A 24,199-nucleotide genomic window follows, 5' to 3' on the forward strand; every position below is an offset into this window, starting at 1 on the left:
CTCTCTGACTTTTTCTACCAATGGAACTTCTCTTTCTATGTTCCATGTCTATTAAACTTTCATAATTTAAATCTCCTCTTTTCTTAGAAACTACATTGTGAGCCATTTTTTCAGCTCTATTTTCACTTTCATGAGTTCTCTTTTCATGTGTGTCTAAATTGCTATATATAATTTATATATTAAGTCTTTCTTGTCAATGATTAATGTTTTTGATTTTTAGAAGTTTTACTTTGATTTCTAAAAGTTATACTTTAATTTTGTTTCCAATCATTATACTTCGTTCTGTTATATTTTGTTCTTTGCCAACAAGTTTTTGTTAATTTCTTATCTTTCCCGATTTTTTATTTTAAATTTCATGCTTTACTTATGCATATTTAGCTTGTCTTCTGAATTTAATAATAAGCAAATGTTAAGCATGTATGCATTAAATTTATTTTTTTTACAGTAATTCTCACTCATGGTGATTAATATAACTAAAAGTTAGCTATTTTTTTTTTAAATCATGGCCACATATTTAGTTCAGGTTAATAAATGAGAATCCTTAGGATTTAAATTTAATTAATTAATTAATTAATTAAATTTATTTTTTTTAATAGGATTTAAGATTACTTACTTGTAAAGAAGATTTGGATATCCTTCTGCTTGGGTCAAGACTGACACCAAAGTGAAACTCCTCACTTCAGTAGTCCTAAACTAAAACCAAATGTCAGGTTGGCTTCTCCACCTTGTGACACTGCAGGCTTAGCTTTCTTACTGAGCTCAGCTATCTCAGCTCCTTCCCTGATGTTTGCTCCCACACAGGCCTTAGCTACACTTGGCTTGGGGGCACTCTTCAAATTCTCTTCTCCACACTTTCTCCTGTTCCTATTTCTTCTTTTTCTGGTCCTTTCAGATTTCCCTGAATGCTCAAGAGTCTTTAAATATTATTTATGGTAGTTTATCAATGATCTACTTGTATGTAGATTATTCTTCAGACTGTATAGTTTTTGCTGCTGTAAAAAAAAAAATGAATACTTTAACTTACAGATAAGAAAATGAAAAGTTGGAAAGATTATGCTATTTTTCCAAAGCAACATGGGTTAAAAAGTGGCAGAGACAGCCTCATAATTTATAATTTCTAGTTTTAATTCCAGTACTTACTCCATTTGTTATAATATTACAACTGACTCTCATGGATGAAGTCCATTATTATTGGCTCCTTTGAATTCAAAGTGAAGTATAATATGAACTACTCTATTCATCACCACTTACTTTATACTCATGTATATAGTTCATTTATTTTTAATGTGTATCAATTTTGTCTCCATATCTAGAATGGAAAATCTCTGATGCCAGGCAAAAAACCCTGTCCTCAAACCTTTATCCCTTTATCTTTCGAATATCTAAGTGAATATTTAAATTCTAAGCACTAACGCTTGTACATTGACTGTTTATGAATCAATGTAATCTATGTAACATTTTAGCTCCTGCTTTCTTTACTGTTTCTCCTTCTCTTTCTGTTTTAGTCCGTATCTCAAGTATACAAAAATTCAGTGCTCTTCATAACAATTCTGCTTAAAAGGGAAATATGCATATTAATGACCTATAGATATATAGTAATATGAGCAATGCTTCATAGCTTAGTATTGTACCAGTCTAAAACTAAATCTGTAAAGAACTATTTATCAAATAAAAGAATAAAACATCATAACTCAGAAATAAAATTATTTTAAGAATTTTTTCAATTAAAAATGTAGATAAGTGGTAATTCAATTTAAATAAAATAATCTTCACTTATTTAAATTTTAATAACATTATTTTAAATAGTTTATAATTTTTTATATGGAAACACTTCATTAATTTTAATTGAAAACTAAGGACAGGTAAATTTAACACTTCTATATTCTGATCATGATATTTAATTAGGAGGTCAATAAATTAAATCTTTAATTCAGAATTCTTTAGAGAAGTAACAAAAAATGTTGCATGGAATTGATCATGAATTTTAGTTCAGATCTGCTTTAGAATATGATTACCTTCTTAATTTGTAATGCTTCATTAATGTTATACAAAGATTTTATGAATCTAGAATTATATAATACAAAAGGGTTTTTTGGAAACTAGTGGACCAATATTAAGCTGTCTAGTTTTCTTGAGAGGAAAGAACCCACAAACATGAAGAGTAGAATGTCTTTCTTAGAATACAAAACCAGAAATATGTCCCCTGTCCCAAAGTTAAGGGTGGGACTGGGAAAACTTAGGGATTGTTAAACTGACCTGCAAGAAATCTTCACTTGCTAGAAGAGGAATATTTGTGCAAGCAACAATGAAACATTAGCACCGACACAGAAGTGTGTAAGCACCATTCAAACTAGTTTCGAAAGATAAGAAATATGGAGTGCCATAGTATCTGTATTTGGTTATTGTTACCAAGTCAAGGGTCTTTTCAACATTCCTTCCTCAAGTACTATCTCCCACTCTTCCTGGGTCAGTGCAGCTTCATGAAATAAGAGTTAAAGATACACAACATTAAGTGAGATTCTGAGCTAAATAATGATTATAGAATTCTTCTCTGCTTCATAAAACCAGAGCCCTGTGGCCACTGATTTTCATAACACTGCAATTGTGTTTTCCTAAGTGCCCCAGACAAGCCATTTCATTCTCTTCTATTCGCAGTGCCGTGGTTCAGTGTTTCATACTGTAGGACACAGCCTTGTGCTTTTTTGACATATCACCCCTCCATAAGCCTAGCACAAGTTCTACTCAGCCACTTCAAAAAGCATTATAAAGGAACCACATTTTAAAAACTCCTTAATGAATAATGTTACACTATAATGAATTTCAATTTTATTTCTGACTTCATGCTCAAGCCACAATTTTTGTAATTAACTTATATAGACAAATTTCTTTAAAATGTTGCAAATTACATTTTGACCATTTTAAGTAAAGAGAAATGATGCTATGAAGTAAAGAATCAACTAATAAATACCAATTTCCAGTTGCTTTGTGTTGTGGGCTGAGCTGTGTACTCAAAAATATATGTTCATGTCTTAATTCTCTGTATGTTGAATGTGACCTTATTTGGAACTAGGGTCTCTGCCAATGTAATCGAGTTAAGATGGGGTCATATTAGATTAGGATGAGTTCTAATCCAATGACGGGTGTCCTTATATGACGGAGGAAATTTGGGCAGAGACACAGAGGGGAAAATGACATATGAAGATAGAGGCAGACTGGAGTCACAAGAGCTACAAGTCAAGGAATGCCAAAGATTGAAAGCCACCACCAGAAGCTAGGAAGAGCTGAGGGGGGATTCTACCCAGAGGCTCAGATGGAGCATGGCTTCTTGATTTCAGACTTTGAGAGTCCAGACCTGTGAAAGAATAAATTTCTGTTGTTTTAAGCTACCCAGCTATGTTAATTTGTTATGGCAGCCCTAGGAGACCTGTCACTTTATTATTAAATATTTGTCATGGTAGTCACTGTTAAAGATAATTTTTGGTTACTATATCTGCATAGAAATAAAATTTATAATCACTGTTTCAAAGAATGACCTATATCTGTGAGAACAGCTAGGATAATTTAAACATTTTACCAAAGGCAAATTATCTGTAAGAGTCATACCACAACAATGTATAATTTATGGATATAAAAAGTTTAAGTCCTTTATTTTCTGTAAGTGAAAACTATTATTTGAGTGTTTATGTAACCAAAATTAATCAGTACAAAATGATATGAGAGGTCCAAAAAGTTGTAAGACTGGGTTTTTGTACTCATGTTGAAAGAACGCACAAAGTTTTTACATCTGCAGGTTAAAGCAGCACATATGGTGCACAAAATGTAACCATGAGTTATTCCACTGACTTTACTACCCATTTTTTGATGTTGGGCCTTCAACCTTGCTTTTGGATTGAAGATGAGTTCAGAATTTTATCCAATTTTCATCTAAGCTAAAAGATAAATTCTAACTAGCTTACTTAATGGCTATTGTAGCAGTTTCAAAGAACACAGAAGGTCAGAAATTAAATGCCACTTGTCTGTTATGTAAATCTTCAAGCTGTACGATGGGTTTTCTTGTGAGATGGGGCTTTCTCAGTATAGCCTGATAAACATAATAGAGCCCAAATCTAGTATTACACTAGTGAAGGGAAGGCCCACATTCGAGGTGCTGGTATAGAGCAAGGTAGAGTCATCAAAGTGATGAATCTAAATTATTTACCATCCTAGGGAAACTGGTATTAAGTGACTGCATGCTCTCATAGATGCAGTCAATAATATCCATGTCAAGAGCTAGAGAACATTCTTTTTAAAAGCAACGGCAAAGATGGTAAGGCAGACGAGGTTAAAAGACCTTTAAAGGGGAGTCCTCCCTTATATAGCTTAATCCCAAAGTGGTGGCATGTAAAAGTGTTGACTACCATGTAGGGATCTATTGAAAAAAGAAATAGTTGGGGTTTCATTGGAGAGAGGGATATAGACGTATTTCCTAATAGGCTGCAGATAATCAGAGTGATGTGAAAGATTCACTTTTTTTTTTTTCCTACAGTAGGGTAAGTAGGTCTGAGAAGAACACACCTAACGTTGTCTAACACCTAGGATGCTGCAGCAATATGCAGACATTGATGAAAAGACATATAAGAAATATCTTTGGGGAGTGCACCAAGGTGTGACTAGGGGAAGGGTGTGGTAGAAGGAACATCACACTGTACCCCGATCCTTCCCAAAGCACCATTCATGCTTCCTTAATAAAGATGCAATTATCAAAATGAGGTTCGCAGCACTGGACATTCTGCTCCTGCTACCCACTGAGGAGCTGCTTGTTTTTGACTCCTCTGTATTCTTCCCTCTACAAAGAGATGTACCTTATAATGCTAAGTTCTTTGGAACTTCTTTAATACTGAATAGAGACAAATGCTGTCAGAGAGGAATCACAGTTTTCGGAGCTGGAGTCAAAGATGGAAAATTTCAGGAGTATTTGGAGTAAAGGATTCACTATGTTTGTATGTGAGGAAATGAACTGAAGATGAGAAAAGAAAATTTAAGACAGGCTTTATCTCTCTCTCCCTCCACAGTGTTTGAGAATTACTTTAGGTTGAAAGGTTTGTCTTCTTTCTTTTGACCATGTTACTATTCTAACCCTAGAACATGAGGGCCCTGGCTTCCTATTTGTTGTATTTTGGGAGACAGGTAATGGATTTTAGACCTAAGGATTAATAGCCAGTTGTGCACCCCCACACACACACAGGCACACACATACATATACCTGAATAAACAGAATAAGTCCATCATCTTGGTATGAGCTAGAATGTATATCATCACCACTGCTTCATGCTTGACTGAGAAGGGTACAAACAGGCAAATATCATCAGCTAGAAATCCATGATTGTCCTTGGAATGCTACTAAGACACCAAAAGAACTCTGTAAAGCAGTTACCAATTTAATGCCTTACAGCTCCAAATTCACCCTTCAGTACCTTCTCTGTTTAAATGGACTGAGCTTCTTAAGTATTTCAAGCTTTTCTCCTTTAAAGTGAGCATGTTAAGTACTGACAGCAGAGGGTGGTGGAACACTGCAGGAAGAACTGGGTAGCTCTTGTTCCACTGTGTGTGTGTGTGTGTGTGTGCGCGTGTGTGTGTGTGTAGGGACATCCAGTGGTGTTGTGTCTTACCCATGTGCCCGAGGGGCAGTTCCTTGGGCATCACATTGACCTGGCATGGTCTGGTGATGACACTGCTATTGCCCTTATAAAATGAACAATGCCTGATTCAGGACTCATGCCCAAATCTGTGTCCCAGGATCCTCTTCATGCTCACCCACAAGCTTCTGCTCACGTATGCCCCACAGGGCTGTTTCCTGGACAACTTCTTCTCCATCCTGTGGGCTGGAACCTCACCTGCAACGAGGTCTAATTCCAGATTTCGGGAGTATATATGTTCCCTGGGGCTACTCTAACAGATTACCACAAATCAAGTGACTTAAAACAACAAAAATCTATTGTCTTGCAACTTTGGAGCCTGGAAGTTTGGAATCAAGGTGTTGGCAGGTCAGTGCTCCCTCTGAAAGCTGTAGAGAAATTCCTCCTTGACTCTTCCTAACTTCTGGTGGTTTGCAGTAATCTTTGGCATGCCTTGGCTTGCAGCCACTTCACTGCAATCTCTTCCCTTGTTGTCATGTGGCTGTCTTCTAGTACATCTCTGTCTCCATAGCTGGTCTTCTTCTAAGGACACTGGTCACACTGGATTAGGGGTCCACTCCACCTCAGCATGACTTCATCTTAACTAATTACATTTGCAACAGTTCTATTTCAAATAAGGTCACCCATTCTGAGGTACTGGGAATTAGATCTTCAACAAACTGGTGGGCACATCTTGCTCCACAACAGGGAGGAAAGTCTCCTTTCAAGTGTGTCCCTCCTCAGATACCCGCCCCCTCAGGCTTTGGGTACCTTTTAGAGTTCTTGTTATGTCTTTATATTTACTCTTCTACCATAATCTAAGCAATCTTTCTATTAAACTTCTCTGCTTCAATTGATGTGTGGTTTCTATCTCCCGACTGGACTCAGACTAGCAAAGGTTGTGGAAAACATACTAAAATTGAAATAATTTTTGGAAGACTTCAAATTTGAACTGGATGGTCTGATTGGAGAATGAGATTTATGTGTCATCAATGAGAAATTTTCCAAAAATCTCTGGTGAAATAACTTTCCATTTAAAAAATTAAGCTTTAATATAAGCCTATTTTTTTTCAATAAGCTGAAATTCTTTTGAAAGGGGTAAGGAGATAACATCCTAGAAACTCTTAACTATAACAAGGGGACAAGGAAACAAATAGGGTTTAGGATACAAGATACAAAGCATTTTCTTTGAGGAATTTTAAAATCTACCTCAGGGTATTTCAGGTTGGCAAAAAGGGACTATAAGTTGAAACACAGAAAAATGAATAGACACAGAGTGGAGAATTGTCATTATCTGTGTATAAGCTAGGGAGGTTCATCCTAAAAGTTACAAGTGAAGGTTCTGAGCAGAATTGCCTCATTGACCTGGATCATGTGTATGTCCCAGGAGACAGGTCCTGGGTTTATATTCTAAATTCCTAACCTTGGATCTGTGAAATATATACTAGGCTTTCATGTTTGAACTAGAAGATGAATCACAATATTCCATTCATCATAGATAGGAATTTTCTAATCAGAAATACCAAAGAACTAGAAGCAGTTAAACTGAGTTCATGATGAAGCAGTATTTAATCAAAAATTAATAAAGGATATCTGATTTCACTTATAATCCAAGAAATCATCCTGACTCTCACTTAAACTCATTTAACAATGACTGACAAGAAAAAGCAAATAAAACAGGAGTAGAACTGAGTTGATAAGGCAAGAAAATTCAGGAAGCCAGAAGTGTTATACATCTGATTCCCCCTACCTTTCCAGAAAATGCATCTCTGACAGATGGGGTCACAGGAGGTGAAGAAATACTGGTCCTGCAGTCCTAGTTAGGGGAGCTCTTGGCAATGCCTGGTGACATTTTTGTTTGGCGTAACTGGTCAGAGGTGCTACTAGCATCTCATGGATTCAGGCCGAGGATGATACTAAACATCTGTAGTGCATGGGACATCCTCGCCCTTTCTGCCCTCCGTCCACACATGAAAGGGGATTATCTGGCCCAAACTGTCAATAGTGGCAGGCTGCAACATCTTGATTTAGGCTGACAAGGCACATTATCTAGAATTCCTTTCTCTCCTTCTAATTCTGAGAAGAGTGGCAGCTGAGGCAAACCATTGTAACACGTGATTCATTCAGCAGGACAAACTCTAGACGGGCATGCTCAGCTGGCCTGATCACACTCCAACTCCGGCCCACTTCTTATCTCCTAGGACATGATGCTTTCCCAGGAAAGGATCAAGCTGATTTATATAATGGCCGCAGAATTTCTGAAGACACTGAAGGTGCCACACAGGGTGAGGTGACTAACCAATGGTGGACTAAAGTCTTGAGGGCTCAAGTAGAGGCTGCCGCCATTCTGACTATAGTAGGAAAGAGGAAATGCTTTGGTGAGAGGTTCTACTTTACTTTAGGAAAAAAAAGGTGCCTTGCTAACAAGTCCAGAGTATCTGACTTTGTGCTTAATATTGTGATTTTGACCAAAGAAGAAGTGACAGGTTGTAAATGAATGTGAGTAAGAATTAATACCCAACCTCCTTCCAACCTGGTCACAAGCACAGTGATTAACACTATAGACATTTAATGCAGATTCTGTGATGCAGCTGCCCTCATTCTATTTACTTATCTCAAATAAAGTGAAAATTACAGAAAATTTCTGTTCTGCAGAACAGAAAACAATCTTTTTCATATTTACTGCCCAAAAGTAAAATGTTTCAAATATAATGAAGACCACTAATTAAATTCCTAAACTGTATTAGCTAATTTCTTAAAAATTCAAATGTTTTATTAATGATATTGTTTCTCATTATTATAAATAAAAGGTAATATGTAAGTAGGTAGATGATAAATAAACTGATTAACAGATACATAGATTGAGATGCTATCTGACCTTAGCAGGCTCTTCACTGATTTTTTGGCAACCATTTTATTTATATCTTCATTGAATTACTCACAATGTTTTTGCAAACATTTAGTTCTTGTCTCTAGCTCAGAAGCCCTTTTAGCTTCTTCTCATCATTATCTCTACACTCAATAGATGCTACATTAATGCAACAAGTATTTATTGATTGTCTTGATGAACCAGGCAATGTGATACATCTTCAAGATATATTGTTCAAAAAGACCAACAACTTACTGCCTCATAGAGCTTGCTTTCTAGTGGGGCAAAGAGATATTCAGCAATAAAATAGATAACCACAGATCTGATAGATATTATGAGAGAAATAAATGTAACAGAGAGGATCTATTTAAGATGAGGAATTGGGAGAAACTTCTTTAATATCTCTTTAAGAATAAATATTTTCGCTAAAACCCAAGGATTCATTCAGAGGAGTAGAATTGCTATGAGAGGATAGAATAAGGGATTAATTATAGGTGTTAGTCCTCATGCAAGTGTGGGAGCTGATGGGAGTGTCTGGGCAGCCCACTGTCTCTGTTTCCAGGGTTGAACCTGCTGTTGCTGTCAGATCATGAAGACTGGAAGTCATGAAGGAAATCTGAATGTGAACGAGAGCAAGGACAAACTGAAACCTGCAAGGACAGACTGGAAACCACAAAGAATCCTGAAACTGTGTCGATCCTTCAAGCACTCTAACCTTGATCTTGTGGGTGACCTGCAGGGATAGCTAGCCCTTCGCAGCCGCACACATACGCTTACAACCAGAGACGCTGAAGTTGGAGATCTGGCCAGAGCTGAAGGAGCTGTAGATTGGGATAATGCCACACCCCAAAATGTGAGCCACCATTACAGTGAGATGCCATACTCCCTGGTGTTCTGCATTATCATTCAGAGAGTTAAAAAATGTGACTGTAACTTCACTTACACTTTCCAAATCTCATGCAAAATATGTCTTATGTTCAAGGCTAACTGTAAACTGAAAGGAAGTCTGGGAATTCTAGGTGAGCACATCATGCACAAAGCCACTACATCTGCCTAATATGCAAACAGAAGGGGAAAGAACCAGGTAGAAAAAAGGGAAAGTAAAAATATCTGGAAGCAAAAAAGAGCATGAGAATTTTTAGGAAACAAAAGCAACAATGACTGGCTGTTATTGGATAAGGTGGAGACTGGTCTTGATACTAGGTTGGAGATGTGGATAAGAGACTAATTATAGACGTCCTTGTAGATCAGGATGTGGTGTATAGATTCATTCCACATTCAATGGGAAATTATGGAACAGTTTTGACCAGAAAAGTAACTGACTTAACAATTGCATAGAGAATGTAAGGAGGATATCAATACTGGAAGCAGCGGTATTCTGTAGTAATCCATGAGATATATGAGAGAAGAGAAATAGATTTTTTAAAATTGAATTCAGGAGTAGGATCCACAAGAGTGCCTGAAAATTTAGATTTTTTCCCCCCAAATTGTATTCCTCTAAGGAAGAGAACCAGAATGGCTCATAGGGCTTCTGTTTTTAGTGACTGAATAAATGGCACAGTCACTGATGAAGATGAAGAACACTGGAAGACTAGATTTTGAGGAGGAGGAGGAAAGGAAATCAAATGTAGCATTTTATACCTGCTAATTTTGAGGTGCTTTTGGGGACATCCGAGTATGCAAGTGTTAAATAGCTTGTTCTAAGTCAAGAATATTTCCACTAATGGCATGACTGTTTTCCATTAACTCAAGCTTAACAGGCATTCTGAAACACTTTGGGTCTTTGTTTATTCCTTCTCATTCTCCATTTTCAGAAAGCTAAAATTTTTCCAATGATTTAAACAGATATTTCACTGAGTACTTACTATGTTCACAATATGAAGATGAATACAATTTAGCCTTTCTTTCATGGAGTGCCTAGTCTAGTAGCAGAGAAAGAGGGATGCTGATTTTAGAGTCGAATGGAAAGTGCTCCATTAGCTGTGCAAGTTCTGTCTGATTGATGTCTATGTGTTACATTCCTTTCTTTCTTTGTCTTTCCATCCGCCAATCCCTCAGTCCCATAGCTGAAGTCTTATTGCCCTTGCATCTAGACTGGGGATGTGGGAAAACTAAAGCCCACAGGCTGCTCAACTGTGTTTGTAAATAAAGTTTTATTGGAACATAGCCATGCCTATTCATTAAAATACAGTCTATGACTGCTCTCATAAAGGCAGAGTTGAGAAGTTGTGGGCTGCAAGCCTGAAATTTTATCTGGCCCTTAAGAGACAATAGTAGATCCCTGATTTAGACCAAAGCATTGCAGTATTTTTTATGTGAGTTCCTTATCTCCTCTTTCCCTCAATCCAATCCTTCTTATATATCACTGCTACATTAATATCTTAAAAGTTGTTATAATCCTTTCTTCAAAGAGACATGGTATACTTAAATAAATATGAAAAAAACATTCTAAAAATGCCTTTGAATATATTATAGCCTACTCATAATTCTTCAACAGCTCTCTACTGCCTTATGAATTAAATATGAACATCCATTCTGACATTCAAAAGCCTCTATTATATGATCAAGACCAAATTGTTTAGGCTCATCTCCAATTACATTCTAGTAGGGGTGCTTCAGCCAAATTGGTCTCCTTCCCATTTCTGTGATTTCTCCTCTCTGGGTCTTTACTCTTATGCCATTTCCTCTACAGAAATCCCCTCTTACTATCGTTCTCTTGGCTGTTTCAGTGATACACATCTGCATTTGTTAGGATAATGTTAGCTTTTAAAACAGACAAACTCTTAAATTCCTGGCTTAATACAATAAAAATAAATTTTTACCCACACAATAGTTCAGTGTTTGTGATCTTAGTCATTAGTGTGAGGCAAAGCGTGGTGAGTATGGCACAAAGTCATTCAAGACGGCCATCTTCAACACAAGTCTTCCAAGGTCAACACAGGCATCCATGACCAGCCAGTAGGCAGGGAAGAGACAGTAGAAAAGGGATATTGCTTCTGAAGCCCAAAGAAGTCACACGCATTGCTTCTGCCTACATTTTATTGACGAGGTCCCACATAATTTCAAGGGACTCTGAGAAATACGGTTCCTGGTTAAGCATATACTCCTCCACAACAAGTCTACATGATCAGTGGGGAGCATGAACCTTTGATGGACAGTTAGCAGTCTCTGCCAAACCACCTTTCACTGAACAACTCCACACTGACCTCCTACTCAGACAAGTTGTGTTCTTTATTTGATTTTTGTAGCACTTCATTTTTGTCTAGTATTGAGTTCTAACATGGTGTATTGGGCATTATATGTCTATTCATATTACTGTTTATTTACTTGATTTATCTTTTTGCTTTTCTGACAATATCCTTTACTGACCTTACTTTCCTGACAATACTCTTTGCATCCACTGTGGTAATGAGTGAAAAACCCTTGTGTTGAATTTCATTTTGAATTTGTTGTTCAGGAAGTAATTTTTGTGAGCATCCGGCATTCTTCCTGTCCCTGCACTACCAAGATTGACATTTGAGTGATGCAGGAGGAAACAGACTCAGTGAAATGCTTCCTGAGGGACAAAACCCCTGAGGTGACACTGAGATTCACAGACAGTCCCTGCTAGAAGCACAGAATAGTCTTAAAATGTGCATGGCTATATAATGCTAGAAACTAACTGTTACTGGCTTAATTGTGCTCCCCTTCCCAAAGCCAAAACGAAGAGGTATGTTGAAGTCCTAATCCTCAATACTTCAGAATGTGAGCTTACTGAGAAAGAGCATCTTCACATGGATAATCAAGTTAAAATGAGGTCATTGTTGTGGGCTCGATTCCAACATGACTAGTGTCCTTATTAAAAAAGGGAACATTTAGACACAGAGACAGATTCTCACAGAGGAAAGATGATGCAAAGACACACAGGGAGAATGAAGTGCAGATGAATCAGAATCTGGCGCTCTGCTGCCACGAGCCAGGGAACTCCTGGGTAGCAGAAGCTGGAAGAGGCTTGGAAGGTCTTTCCTCTTGGGTTTCAGAGGGACCATGGCCCTGCTGACATCTTGATTTTGGACATCTAGTCTCCAGAACTGTGAGCCAATGAATTTTTCTGCTCTCTGCACATCAGGCTTTTTCTCTTTCTTTTTCATAGTCATTGTCAGTTCCTCAGAGAAGTCTTCCCTGACTAACAAATCTAAAGCATGACGATTGCCCACTCTCCCCCATCATAATCTAGCTTAGCATATTTATTGTCGTTGTCCCTGCTTAAAATGTAACCTGTGGGGCAGGGTACTAATCTCACTCATTTGTTGATTTAGGCCCTCTGTACACAGCACAGTGACTCATACATCATAGGGCCTCCATCAACAACTGGTGAATGAATGAATGAATGATCGTTCCTTTTGTTTTCTATAAAGTAAGAAAGTTATTCAAATAAATCATCAAATCTTTTCAAACTTCTTTCTGCTACATTTTGGATTTAAAATACACAGATTCTGAAGCCAAACCTGCTGGATTCAAAACCCAGCCTTGGCATCTCATAGCTCTCACTTAGGGTAAGTTGAATAATCTCATTGTTATTCAATTTTCACATCTGTAAGATGGAGGTAACATCTATACCTAAGGAACTGGATTGCTATTGTGACTGAATGAATTGTACACAAAGTATTTAGAACTACACCCAGCACATGGTAAGTGCTATATTTGTTGTTATTATTATTAAAAATATGCAAGGTACAGTTTATTTGCTATAGTTGATAAAAAGAAATTAAAGCTATTTTTTTCTGCCTACAAGGACTTTACTACATAGCTAGGGAGACTGTATAAGTTAAGTTATTCAAATAAAATTCAACTTAAGTTAAAGCAAATGAGATAATGCAAATATAAAATATTTGGGGTAATAATTATGATGAAAATGACTATAATTCACATGATTATGCATCATATAGTTATCAGCATGTGAATGGTTCTGCTTGGGACTGATTTCACCATCTCTCATCATCTGAATTACAATGCGTGTCCCAAGAAGCTTTATTTACAAGGGACTTCACTAGACTTTACAAATTAACTCCTCCTGAAGTATTTCTAGGAAAAGTTCTTCAATGATGTGAAGAGACTCAGTGACTGGCAGAAATCTGCAAAATACAGGATGTCTCAGGGCCTCTCCCAGCAGGCACCCCCAAATTTGGGATCAGTATGCTGCTTATGCTCGTGAGTGCTCCTTCTCACAGAGGAATTGAGGTGAACTTTCAGTTCAGCTTTGCCATTAAAATCTCTTAAGATTCAAAGTTTGTCTTCAGAATCTAGAGATCTTACTAGTACATCCCATTTTCAATAGCTACCAGTCAGGAACAGCCAGACTCTCAAGCATCATGGATGGAAAAAAGCGTGGTATCTGAGCCCATCTAGCCATCTGTGCTGGGCAGTTCCAAGCAACTATCCTGAAAAAATGGATTTAGCTTGCAAATTTATAAATTTGGTCATAAATTCCTGGTGTTCGTTTAGTGTTCCTCCACTGGGCAGCAGAGATGCTAAGTGGTAATAAACTCAGATGTGCACATTTAGGTGACTATTTTGAATTCCAAACACCTGCGCCAAGAGTTGATCAGTATTCAATAATCCCAGTTATCCTCCAGCTGCCATACGACTGGTTTTATATGTAGGCTAGGAAAAGGTCATATATCTCACCCTTTTCTCCCCACACAGGTCCTATCTCTGATTTTCAGGTCTTTCTATAATTGCTTCAGTCAATGCTATAACACATTAAGTGCATATTTATGGAAAATCAATTCAGAACGCTATAATTAGCAAGCACTGTAAGCCTGGAAATGTTGATGCAAAGCATTCAGCTCCAGGAAGGGATTTATCTATAATAAAATTTGTATAAAATTGCCTGTGACATTTACCAATACTGACTTGGCTGATGCTTAAATCTTGGTTTTTAGTTTGTATATTTGATATAATACATATCATGATTTTATTTTATTTTCTCAAATGATGATAAAGCCATATTTGATGAAAATAGAATATTGTCTCTGAAAATGTAGTTTCAAATATTTTCAACATTATGTTAGGAGTACTTAAGAAATCTATTTGTGCATCCTGTTGGTAAAATTATTTTAAAGTTCTTCACATGTGAGAGAGGCGTACTAAAATGTTTAACTACATATGTTTTTAACTTTACTTTTTATTAAAAATTTTTTTCTTGGAATGAATCAATTCTCTTCTCTTCTCTTCTCTTCTCTTCTCTTCTCTTCTCTTCTCTTCTCTTCTCTTCTCTTCTCTTTTCTCTCTTTCTCTGATTCTCTGTGTGTGTCTGTCTGATGGAATAACAAGTTGTTACCAGGTTGATTCTAGCCAGTGACTCCAGAAATGAAATCAGAGTGACTGCTCTAACAGTCAAAGGCCAAAATAGAAACCTCTTCAGTATCTTTGGGTATGTGCAGAATGAAGTAAACAATTTCAAACTGGATAATACTGTCCCTATCACTAGTTCCCAGGCTTTTATATCTACCAGAATCACCTGAGGAGAAGGTGTGCTGGTTAAAATGCAGATTTCTAGGCTGCGATCGTACAAATTCTGATTCAATAGATCTTTAGTGAGACCTCTTTTTTGTAAAGCCGGATGAGTCTTCAGTGGCCACTTAAGGGTTAAGTGATCCAGAAACAGCATTGTCAGAAACAACAATTTCTAGACTACCTTTCTATTTCATCTTTCCTACTGATGAATTTCTGAAGGTCTTGTCTTTATTCTCCCCAGGGCCGTAATCTCACCTCTCCTTTATTAATGGTTGGAGTGGTTACAGAAACTGTCAAAAAAATGCAGTGGCAGAGCAGAGACTCAAACCCACTCTTCTGCCCCACTCTTTCCATCATGTCACCCTGTTCCTTTATAGACCCAGTCTGCCCAGCATGGTGTCTGATTGACTGACTGGACTGTAACAGTCATCAACAATCTCAGTTTTCAAGACAGCTGCGTAGCTAGAGAATGAAGTGGGCTGGGACATTCCATTCAATTTACAGAAAAAAAGGAATTCAGCATTGTTTCTCCCCCTGTAGCAGAAGAAGAGACTTTGTATTAACTTTACCTTCTAAAATATAATGGCAAAATAAATAGATTGAGCTATTACAGTGGTAGCTCAATAAAAATAATAAACAACAAATGCAGAGTAGTGGTTTCCTTTGGGAAAGGGCAGTCTAACTGTGGCTGGTGTGCTTTATTTTTAAGTTGGGACATAGGCTCATTGCATTATTTCTTAATCCTATTTGATTTAATTAGATATTTAAATAAAATAGTGTTATATATTTATCTAGAAACATGGATGTAAATGATGAAATAAAAAAGGAAATAAGTAGAAAATGGTTGCCTCTGAGGAGCTAAAGTTGGGAGTGGGAAAGTGCTGGAATGTAGAGAAAACTCCTCACTTCTATTACAGATCTTGTAGTACTAGTTGACCTTTAAAACCATATAATGCAATAGTCAATAAATCCAAAACCTAAGTAAAATATTTAAAGGATACTAGCTTAGTTAATATTTTATTCATCTAGTGTTTAATTTCTAATTTTCTGTTTTGCTGGGTTTTTTTTAGAAGCAAGCTAATTTAGGTGCTTACCTTATGGAATTCTTTCTAGAGAGAAAATAAAAAAGAAATGTGTGTTTTCCTTACTGTTCATTTTAGTTGTTATCTTTATACTATTCTGACCTTTGGTTTTGCTTGACTATTTTCTGCCTTTTTAGTATCTTCCAAAACCTCGAAATATTTTATTGTTAAAAACTGATTCTTTTACCATTTTTATTTTTCCTTTCAATTCAGAGTGTTTCTGTTTCTGTGAATCTAATAATCACAAACGTAATTCACTCTTTTTCAAGTAGCTTCCTAATCCATCTCAAAGCTGCAAGGCATTCCAGTTTCACTGGGTTTGTTTGCCACTTCAGCATCTGTACATCATCTGAACCTGTCAATTCCTAATTTAACTGAGATTGAACTTGCTTTAATGTAGAAAATAAAGTTGCCCCCAGGTTTAGGTACAATGAACTGAAGGGTAGAAACCAAGCTGCTGTCATATGGAACTGTCAGATATATTATGTTGCTTTATTCTGGTTCTATTTTTTTACATAAATTCTATATCTCAGGAAATATCAAAAGTTATCAACATTTAGATTAATTTACCATAAATCTAGTCACACAAGTTACCATAAGTCTATTTCCTGAAAAAGGAAAAGTGTACTTTATATAGTTCCTAAGAATTTTAAGTTTTTTTTCTAAAAATTAGGATTCCTTTCAAATTATGTATTATTGACAAAAACACAATGTAGAACATTTCAATAAAGAAGTAGTCTGTAAATACGGTGGTTTCAAATATTTTCCCATTAATTTATATATTATTTCCTACTAGCTACACCACTTACAGGAAATTGCTTAACCTCTTTGTGCCTCCGTTTTTTCTTCTGTAAAATGAGGCTTAAAATACTTACTACCAGTATTATAAGATTAAATAATTTAATAATAAAGCTAACAATTATGCATATTTAGCATGTGTCAGGCACAGCTTTAAGTCTCTTGTGTATAATTATTATTCAATCCTCAAAACAACCCGTGCTAGAGTTACTCTTGTCATTATCTGAATTTTACAGATTAGGAAAGTGATGCTGGGCAATTGAGATAAGACAGAGTTGTCTGTGACCTACAACAGGCATGGTTTCTATTCTTAGGGAGCTTATACAGGATATAGAAAATGATCAAACTCAAGTGTGATTTGCGTTTGGGCATGAGCACATGACAGGAGCCAATACGAGGCTCCAATGGACTAGAGGGTGGAGAAAACCCCTTCAGGACAAAGCTCTCCCCGTTTGATGAAGTAGTAAAAGCTGAGCCCCATGAGAGTTCTGAAGATGACAGCAAGGGTGGTCTCGGTAGGTGTTTTTTGGTAGATGGGTATCAAATGAGAGGGTTGGAGAGAAGGCTTCTTAGGATGAATGGAGGAAAGTTGTAGCTATCCTATTTCTTTTTCTCTAGTATTATTCATAAGTGCCAATTTAGAAGGGGAGTCCAGCACTGGTCAAGGTTTGCACTACGTCTCTCTGCCTGGACCATCAGAGAGACACAGCAGAACAGAAAGCCCCTCCTCCTGCCCACCCGCCCCACCTCCTTTTGTCAATGAGCACATAAGAGATCACTGCAGTCCAGGCCCTGCTGGGAAATAGCAGGGAAGACTGCAGATACAGTGTGTACCCTTAGGGCCTTTACATCTCTATGGGCCTAACAAAAGTGAAGGCTTCACTTCTGAAATTATCACTCTTCTCCGGGGGGGGGGGGGGGGAAGTAAAATTCTAGAACAGGCAGACTCCGGCTCAGTTCTCATTAACATTTCCTTTAATGGCAGGATTGGCTGATGAGCTCAGCCCTGAACAACAGTGTAAATATTAAACAGAATGTATGAAGAATTGTTAGGCAGAAAGTGATGTCTGGTTGTGGTCCAACTCTAATAACAAATCAAGATCACAAAATCATCCAATCAAAACATGAATCGACAGCAACCACGTTGAGCGATGATGATATTGATGATAATGATACGTTGGTAAAAATAACGGAAAAATGATTAAGCACTTAAAACTTGTCAAGCAGTGTGCCAAGTTTTGTACATATAACATCTCATTCAACCCTCAAAACCTTTTGTACATGAGAAATGTGAGACTCAGAAGAGTTAAATGACTAGTCCAAAGTCACCCAGCAAGTAAAAATTGAGATTTAAATCCATACTTGTCATGATACTTTTTTTGGATGTCATTAAGCTAGGATAAATCAAGAATAGTTTGGGTGAAATCTGATCTCTAAGCAGGGAATGGAGCAAATAGCTCTCAGTCTACCAATAAAATTGTTTTACTTTACTATTTTACTCCTGATTATGTTATTTTAAGTAGTACACAGAGTTTAGTAGAGAAATAATAGCATAACATCTCTCAACTGTGGGGCACCCTCTGTGTTTATCCAGAGATTCTGACTCATCAATTCTCCCCCAAAACATACCATAATGCCCTAAGGATTCTAGGCTTTGATTTTACACAGTTCATCACCTTTATTACAATGACTTCCTGTACCAGTCAAGGTCATGGCAGGAAAACAGCACTCACAGATGTTGATGGAGCAGAAGTTAAGGAAGGACAAAGGGTGAGTGGGGATAAAGGGGACCCGACAAGAGATGCTAAAGCACCGTTGGGCTTGGAATACACAGTAATCTTTACTGTGTCTCCAGAACTGAAGAACACAACTATCCCAACCTGGAAAGAGTGACTCCAGCTGAGCTGAGAGCTGCCCAGCAGGGGCTCTGGCCCCAGATCCAGGAACTCAGCCACTGCCACCTGCAACCATGAAAGAGGGAGCCCAGGGAATCAATACCCCAGCCTCATTATTCTCCTGTGCTCCCAATATCCTGCGGTGCCTCCCACTGCCCGAACCCTATCTGAAGCTAGAGCGCAAGTGAGCATGATTGATGCAGTACAGAAAGGGCAGCCTCCAGGAGTCTGCAGCGTGAGGTACACGTAGGAGTCCAGGTAGGTTCCACGGTTTCTGACTACCCCGTGGACAGTGGTTGGGAACTGACTCACAAAAAGGGATGGAGAAGGGGAAGATAAGGAGTTCATTTTGAAACCAAGTGGATCACTTTAAAACAAGTTCTGTTTTGGAAGAAATATTTATTTCTTCCCATCCCTTTTAGAGGTTTTAATAACTGTGAGTTGATTGTATTAAATTCTTATGTGTGAAAACATGCAATTTTGAAGCTATATATATACAAAGATAAAAAGCAATCACTCTTCTCCACCTAGGATACTGCGTTTAAATTTGCCTGAAATATAAACACTGTTAAGTATGTATGTCCACATAGAAGATGGGTTGAAAGGACCAGATCTTTTAGAAGATAATGAAGAAACAAAATAAAACAAAGAAAAATGAAAATATAGTTAAATAGCTATGGAGGAGGGTGGATATATATTTACCATTTCTTGTTTCTATAAGAGGAAAGAAATTTCCATTACACTCTTAAGAGAAATCCTCTACACCTCTTTTTTCATATCTTCTCACTCTTTCCCAGGGAAGGAAGAGTGGTATCTGACAGGTGAATAATTCTAGAGTCTCCCCCTTTTTCCCTTTCTCTTTCTTTCCATTGTCCTCTTCATGATACACAGAGTTCTGTAGATTGAGTTTATCAGAATAGAATCTGACCCTACAGGTTGCTGTTGGGGAGGTGGAAGGGGATTTGATGGGATGGAGTGGGCCTATAGTTATGGGTGAGTAAACTTAATTCATGGAACACTATGAGGAAGACCAGTTGTGACCTGGATTTAAGTTGTATTCTCTGATTCAGATTAACCCATAGCAAAGCAAACATTTTGATCTCCATCTGTCTAGTACATATATCATTTTAGCTGGTCTGCAATTTTGGAGGAAAATAAAAGGCATGGTCTCCATTAATCTGCCCTGTAAAGAAGCCCAGCCACTACTATCTTGAAGAATTAAATAATATAAGAAATCTTCCTGTCCTGATTCTCTGTTTAACCCTGAGCATATCACACTTTGTAAGACCTTTAATCTGCCCACTCGGTTTGAGTAGGCACATCATAAGACCACAATGACTCATTAAATAAATCTCAGGTGTTGGAGGGGAGAAGCACTGCTGAGAGATTATGCAGAAACCAATGAAACAGCTGAGGTCCACATTTCACAGTTTTCAGTTGTGTGTACACAACACCCAGATCTGCTTCTGTCACTCTTCCTTTTCCAAACATCTTATTCAAAATAACACAAACAACAAAACAGAAACCCTCCAATGTCTTCCATTGCTCTCAAGGTGAAGTCTGAAATCTCAGACAAGATCAGAGCTCTGATCTCTTCTTCCTCTCACAATTCATCTAATACTATAATCTCCCCCACTCTCCAGATTCTCTAGTCTTCAAACCCAACATGCTCCCTCCTGACACAGGACCTTTGTGTATGCCGTTAGCTCTACTTGGAATGTTCTTCCCATTCTTATCCTAGTTAACTGCTATTCATGTTCCTTATTTTAGTTTAAGCTTCTCTTCTTCAGGAAAGCTTCCTTGACCTTCTAGCTTAGGTTATTGATATTGTTATACACTCTCATGGTTTCAGCTGTTCTCATTCTCTGCCTCTCTGTCTCTCTTGACTTATCCCAGTAGTGATGTTTTATTTATTGATGGGATTATTTGACTGATGAACTATTTCAATCCAATCTGTAGTTTCATGAAGGTAAAGCCCATGTGTAATCTGGCCACCTATCATTTAAAATAGAATAGCAGGGTCTTAATAATTATGTGTTGAATTAATAAATAAAATAATGAATGCAAATTAATTAAAAAAAGGTCACCCCTGAGTTAATATATCATCTGTATAAATGCAGAGTTAATGATTCAATAGATTATATGGATCTTAGTAGATAAGATCTTAGTGTATCTCAAGAAAATATGCCATATTGAAAAAACAAATTGATTTCTACATTAGATTTTAGTAGTTAGTTTTTGTTTCTTGAGAAATAAGTTTATTTCATTTTAGTGGCATAGAGTTCTTTAAAAAATTGTCTCTGCTGTGATACAGTGAAATTATTTCTTTCTTAATCACATGATTATGCCATTTTTAAAATCTATATAACTCATATAAATGGTAGCAGTATTACATATTATCTTAACTATTGAGATACTCCAGTGAATTTTGTAAAATTATATGTTGATCCTAAAATAAATGTTGCACATTTGTGTCTTGTATTAGCTTTGATTTATAAAAGAAGACCATAAAATGCTTGGAAGCAGAACAGGAGAAGCTGATTGCTTTGTGGAGAAAAAAAGAGCACTTGGGTTCTAGTTCATTCCACAGATCGTGAGTCATGTGCAGGAGTAAATTTAAACAACCTGAACATCTGTGTGACTGAGGGAAATACGCTCTGCTCTGTCCTTTTCACTGGGGAGGATTACAAAAATAATGTGGCCTCATGTCTTGGAAAAATCTAAAGTATGATTCAAATCCAAGATGATCATAGGCAATCCTTATGCTGTGAAATTTCAGAGAGGATTTTGATGTTGTTGTGGACTCTGAAGCTACATCCTACTCTTCCAAAGCCTAGAAATATTGGGATTAAGAACAAAGCCTCAGTGTTCATAGGCAGTAACTCCTTCATATCAGTCTTGGCTTTAATTTTTTTTTTTTAATCTGATACCAAAAGCAACAAGTGCAGAAATAAACAAGTGGGACTGCATCAAAATTAAAAAGCTTCTGTGCAGCAAAGACAACCATCCACAAAATGAAAAGACAACCTACAAATTGGGAGAAATTATTTGCAAATCTTGTATCTGAGAAGTGGCTAATATCAAAAAATATATAAAGAATTCAAACAACTCAATAGAAAAAATAATGCCCGATTTTAAAATAGGCAGAAGATCTGAATAGACAGTTTTCCAAATGGCCAATAGGTACATGAAAAGATGCTCTGCATTATTAATTATCAGAGAAATGAAAATCAAAACTACAATGAGATATCACCTCACTCCTGTTAAGAGTGGCTATTATCAAAAAGACAATAATAACAAATGTTGGCAAGGAGGTGGGAGAAAGGGAATCCTTAAGCACTGTTGATGGGAATATAAATTGGTGCAGCCACTATGGAAAGCAGCATTGACATTCCTCAAAAAATTAAAAAATGAACTACCATATGATCCAGCAATTCTACTTCTGGGTATTTATCCAAAGAAAACGAAAATATTAACTTGAAAAAAATACATGCACCCCCATATTCATTGCAGCATTATTTACAATAGCCAAGACATAAAAACAACCTGTGTCCACTAAGCATCCATCAATGGATGAATGGATAAAGAAGATATGATATATATACACATACACACACACACAATGAAATATTAATCAGCCATAAAAAAAGAATGAAATCTTGCCATTTGCAACAACATGGAGAGATCTTGAGGGCATTATGCTTAGTGAAATAAGATGGATAAAGACAAATACAGTATGATCTCTCTTATACGTGGAATCTAAAAGCAAAAAAATAAAAAAAACAAACAAAAAACAAGCTCATAGATACGGAGAACAGACTGGTGGTTGCCAGAGGTAGGGGACTGGGAGCTGAAGAAATGAGTAAACATTTTTTTTAAGCTTAAATAAATTAAAAAAATTTTTAAATATGCTTGGGATATTAAATATTTAAAGTCTTTGGGCTGCTTATATGCTACTTTCGGAAGCAGGCCCTTGGTCCTCAATCTTTCAGCTAACATGTGTTTAACAGCTGCTATATTCTCAGCAATGTGTTAAGCTGATTCAGCTAAGTAAACACATGAACAGTAATAAATATGAGTTAAAAAAAAAAAAAAAACAGAACAGACCACAGCATCTAAAGTCAGAAGGCTGGCCTTAAATTCCAGCTTCCTCATTTGCTGTGTGTGCACATGCAAGTTACTTCATCTCTCTGTGCCTGTTTCCTCAGTAATGTGAAGGCAATAGTGGCGTATGTCACACAGTGTTATCATGCGGATGAAATGAGGTAGTGTATGAGAAGTCTGAAAAACAGTGCCTACCACAATTATTCACAGGACTGGTGCCGGGCAAGGACTCATTGTCTGGTCTATGGGTTCCTTATATCAGATGGTGTGGGTGGTGGCAGTTTATTAATCTCTTTGCCACTTGAGTCTGCAGCCATCTGGGTATGAAATAACAACAACAAAAATACTCTGTCCATTTAACACTCTGGGGATATTTTGTCAAGGGGAATACAGCTTTGCCAACTGGAATTTAATTGAAAGACATTGATCATTTTTAATTTACTGCTTATCTCTACCTCTCTGGTTTCACTTACACTCGGGCTTCTCCCACCATGAGATGTGTTTCTGGTCCTTCAGATTGGCTTGCATTTTCCTCTCTCAGAGTTTTCCTAAGCAGTTTGGCCTCTAACCTTGCTATCTGGTTTCTCTTGGTCTAGAGGGTCTGGTAAACTCTCCTTCCCATTTAATGTCAATTACATCCCCATGTAGAGTTCTTAAGAAAGACATTGGAGATGCGACCAGATACTAACTCCTGCAGAAACCACTGGAACTTCCCATGGGGCCATTTATCTTGACCCCACTGCCAGTCTCTATGATGTGAAGCAGGTTCACTTTGAAGCCCACTTAAATCAATTTGTAAAACAGCCTGAGACACGAACAGATGATTTACTGAAAATTGAGATACAACCATTGCCTTCTTGGCAGCCAGAAATGGTGTCCGTCCACCAAAAAAGCCATCAGGTGAGTTTTGCATGATTGGCTTTTAAGAGACCCACAGTCTTCACTGTTCACATTTGTTTTATCCTCTAGATGCTGCCAGCTCCTCTCTCTATCCCTTCGCTTGTTAGAGATTAAAGAGAGATGTGAGAGTTGGTGATTGCCAGCGGCAGGTCGTGCAGCCCCACACTCGCTTTCATCACCATCTCGTATTGCTCCCGGCATATTTTTAATGTATGTCTTTAACCTAATCCATGAATCAGAATTACTATCAGCCTCAAGATTTTTATTCTAGTTTGTGTTCATGAATGATTCTGTTGTCCTTCCAAGGACTGTCAAAGGAATCCAGCATCTCCAGGAGCCCTGAGTAAAAGACATCCCCTACAGCAGCGTTTAAAACATGTTTAAGACTGACATTATTAC

The 24,199-nt window shown here is 37.2% G+C and overlaps 1 protein-coding gene across 1 annotated transcript in view; it reads right to left on the reverse strand.

Annotated features, from left to right (window-relative positions):
* KCTD8 (potassium channel tetramerization domain containing 8) overlaps positions 1-24,199 on the reverse strand; it is a 232,002-nt gene that overhangs the window by 28,935 nt on the left and 178,868 nt on the right. The gene's annotated exons all lie outside the window — the stretch shown is intronic.

This window comes from Camelus ferus, chromosome 2 (genome assembly GCF_009834535.1).
Source record: "Camelus ferus isolate YT-003-E chromosome 2, BCGSAC_Cfer_1.0, whole genome shotgun sequence".
Classification (NCBI taxonomy): domain Eukaryota; kingdom Metazoa; phylum Chordata; class Mammalia; order Artiodactyla; family Camelidae; genus Camelus; species Camelus ferus.